The sequence below is a fragment of the Bactrocera dorsalis genome, chromosome 3 (genome assembly GCF_023373825.1).
Source record: "Bactrocera dorsalis isolate Fly_Bdor chromosome 3, ASM2337382v1, whole genome shotgun sequence".
Classification (NCBI taxonomy): Eukaryota; Metazoa; Arthropoda; class Insecta; order Diptera; family Tephritidae; genus Bactrocera; species Bactrocera dorsalis.
Window position 1 is genome coordinate 53342125 of NC_064305.1, and position 4381 is coordinate 53346505.

The following is a 4381-nucleotide window of genomic DNA, read 5'->3' on the forward strand; positions in this document are numbered from 1 at the left end:
CTTATTAGCACAACATAAGAAGGTGATTCTCTATTTGCTCATTTTGGTGCCTGGAGCTGATTTTTCTTTAAAATGCATTAAAGTTTTGTCTGGAAACATTTTCCAAAAAAGTCCAGACTCATCAGCATCATAAATTTGGTCGTCCAACAAATTTTCAGCTTCAATTATTTTGAAACCATCCATCGCTAGCTTTAAACGATTCATTGTTATACATTTTATGATAAAGTGATTTTGCCTTTTGTCGTAAAACTCCCGCTGAAATGGTTTGATGTCGTGACCGCTTCTCTTCAAACCAAGCATGTAATTTTTGCTCAAACTCTTCGTACTCACCCGTTTTGAGTGCCTTGCGCTGCTTCAAAAGTTTTTCATCAGAATTCTCAGCAAATCTTATAAAATAGGTATGTATACAATTAACTCATTTTTGTAAGATACTTTAGTACATAATACGGATTTTATACCTCCTAATATTTTCGGAATTTTTTTTATGTCACAAATTGTAGAAGTTCCTACACCATATTTATCTGCTAAAAGTTTTCCAGATTGTCCGCGGTCTATCTCTTGTATTATTTTACTCTTATCAGCTAGTGATAATGTTTTATGTGCACGTCTCTTTGCCATATTATAATTTAAATTGATGTCGTCGCGTGTAATGCTATTCCAGAACTAAAATAATAACATAATAAATCATTGAACATGCATTCATTTGTACATACATACATGTGTATGCATATCAAATGATGTCCCGTTAGTTGTAAAATTCCATTCACACTTCGAGAACACGTTGAAACAGGCTTTCTACGTTGTTTGCACTTATGTATGTCAAAACAAATATGTGCACCTACGCTACAAAAGGATAGAAAAATTAAAATTCGGGTTAGAGAGCGGCAATCAATGCGGTCTATAGAGTATGCAACGCGTACTTTATTCAATTCGGATTACTGGATAATTCGGATTACACACCGTTCGGATTAGCGAGCTTTCACTGTATATATGTACGTCGTAACCAGTACCCCGCCAAACTATTCGAAACTGTATGCAGATGTTTAACCGACTCTTTAAATTATAATAGTTATTATAATTCTTTCTATAGTTCATTCAAAAGCATAAATCATATACACTAGGCAGAAAAAGTCTGCGTACATGCTTACATCTTATTTTCTTTGTTAAAAAATAACTTGTATATATTATATTTCAAAGAATAAACAAATTGAATGCATTACTGCTAGTCTATTGCATAATCTCATAGCGTTTAAGGCAATAAAAAACCTGGCAACATTGTTTTATCGATAAATTTACAAAAAATACTCATCTGGCAGCGCAGAAAAAGTCTGCGTACAATTATTAAAACGGGAATTACCCCCGTAATAACAAAGTGTAAAAGTAGCGATAAGTTATAGTTTTATTTCTTTTTTGTAAGAGAAGCAATTTTAAAAGATTTTTTGTTTATTTCACTAAGAAATTAAATTCAGTACGCACAATGTCTCCTAAAGGTAAGGAAATAAGCTCCTCTGAAAGAGAAATAATTGTTAAACTTCATGAAGAAGGAAAATCATACCGTAAAATCGGTCGGATTGTTGGAAGAACACATTCTTCCATTCAAAAGGTGATAAAAAATTACATAGATACCGGCGTTTTTGTATCTAGGCACCGTTCCGGGCGGCCAAAAATATTAACCGAGCGGAAACACGTAACGTTTTGCAGATTGTGAAGCAAAACCCAAGACTTACTGCATCGAAAATTGCTGAAAATGTTAAAGAAAATTTTAAAAAGGTTCTCTGCACTGACACAACACGTAAAATGTTAAAGAGAGCAGGGTATCATGGTCGCGTTGCACGTAAGAAACCATTCATTTCGCTAGTTAATAGGCAAAAGCGTATTGCCTTCGCAAAAGAGCATCTGAGAAAGCCCCGGGAGTTTTGGCAGAGTGTTATTTTTTTCGACGAGAGCAAATTTTGCGTCTTTGGAATCAAAGGGCGTAAAATTGTATGGCGAAAAACGGGCACGGCACTTGATAAGGAAAACTTGATGCCAACTGTGAAGCATGGTGGTGGCGGTGCATGGCTGGTAATGGTGTAGGCCGAATGGAATTTATAGAACCCACTATGGACAAATATGCTTACCTCGATATTTTAAAAAGAAATTTGAAGCAAAGCGCGGAAGAATTGGGTCTAGGAAGGGACTACTATTTCCAACACTATAACGACAGACGTAGTTAAGCTTTGGTTACTCTATAACGTCCCCAAGCAGCTTCGAACGCCACCACAATCGCCAGATTTGAATCCCATAGAGCACTTGTGGGATTCACTGGAACGAAAAATCCGCCAACGCACAATTACCTCAAAAGCTATGCTCAAGGACGTACTGCGCGAGGAATGGGCTAAAATCTTTTCGACAGAAACCTCAAAGCTTGTCGAGTCAATGCCAAAACGCCTGGCAGAAGTTTTAAAACGTAGGGGATACCCAACTTCCTATTAAATTTTAAGAGTAACTCCGAAACAATATCTTTAGTCGACTTATGTACCTTGTACGCAGACTTTTTCCAATGGATTTTCTGGTCACCTGTACTTTTGTTTTGTTTGAACGTTATTGTTGGAAAATTATTCAATTTTCCTTTCATAAAATTACACCTTTAATATACTTTATTGAAAACAAAATAAATTTAATTTTATAAAAAGTATGTAAAAGCCTTTTTTCAATGAGTTACTTTGGTTGGTACCATGTACGCAGACTTTTTCTTCCTAGTGTAATTCAAAAATTAAATTAATAGTTTTGTTTCTAATATTTTATTGTCGTTGTGATATTTTTTATGCAACTGTTTATTTTTAAATTGTTAGTTTACTAGTTTAGTTAATGTACGTATTTTTTGTTGTTGGATCAAGCTGTTGGACGTAAAAAATCCGTGCCAAAGACATTTCTCATTAAAGATGAGATATTTAAAACTAGTATCACCTGCAGTTAGAGTAGATAAGGCAATAGGTTGTAGTGGACAAGTAGGCAGTGTATTTGACCAACACGAACAAGAGATTATAGAATTAGGTAGTGCTGATTTTAACCCGATGCATCTTAGCTCTTCTCCAATTAGAACTGTATCGACTTCAAACACTAATATATTTGAAGTTGAGACTTTGGGTAAATCCCTTCGACCTCTATATCATGAAGATCATACATATTCTTCCTCCTTAGGTAACTCTCAAATAGTTAGCACTTGGGCAAGAATATTGGGAAGAATATTTAACAGAAGGGACACCTAGAAAAAGAATGTTTTGGGAGGAGTTAGACAAAAAATCGCAGGAAATAGAATTTTTACGCAATAAGGTGAGAGTTTTAGAGAATAAAATAGAAATTTTAGAAAATAATAAAAATTTGTCTATAGTAGGGCAGGAAGAAAATAGACAAATTTCGTAGCTATGAGGCAAACTTCCTCCACATCTTGCGATATGTGTGAGAAATTGTTTAAAAAATGCACCCCGTACTTCGAAGGGTTGTAGATATGATAGGGAATTAACCCTGCTTAGATAACGTACGTCTGCGAGACGTACACTTGTTTTATTTTTCGTTCTCTCTCTCACACCCGTTTAAAAGGGAATATTCTCGCTTTCAGTTTTCTCAGTCGTTAACTGCAGAACAAATATCCAAAATAAAAGTATAATAATTAAATAAAAGATCTACGTACAAAAATATCTGCAAAAGTGTTTTCCATTGACATCCTTAAAGGACGAAAACTTGAATACGTCTCTCATACGTACGTTATCTTTTCAGTACTTAAAAATAACGTTATCTAAGCAGGGTTTAAAAACATTAGCTCTGGTTGTAAAATTTGTATCACCTATTGCGTTCAGGTATTTACAGCCCATTTTTAATTGGCCATCGCGAGTGACCCTCGAACAATTTGTTCAGGGTTGGCCACGTAACCCTGGCTGCAATTTTAGCAGCATTAAAGCCCTGGAGTTGAGAAGCCGTGGTTTCAGAGGACGCACAGAGATGTGATTCGATATGCTGTGACGAAATGTCTCTGAAAATTCGCCTTCAGTATGAGAGAAATAGGGACTGGATTATTGGGTTGGAGGATTACGGTGATGAAAATCGTATCTCTCGAGTAGCTTCTAGTGTTTTAACACTTTTTGTCCAAGGTATTGGTGGAGAAACTTGGACCCACCCTTTAGCATATTTTTTTGTGCACAAAGCTTGCAAAGGAGATATTATGAAAAAATATATATTCGAAGCCATAGGTCAACTACAGGGTATTGGATTGCATCCCTGCCAAATAGTTAGCGATCAAGGGTCAAATTTTGTTAATTTTGCTAGGTTATTAGGAGTATGTAAAGAAAGGCCCTATTTCGAAGTGAATGACTGGGAAGTCATTTACATATGTACTTCTTTG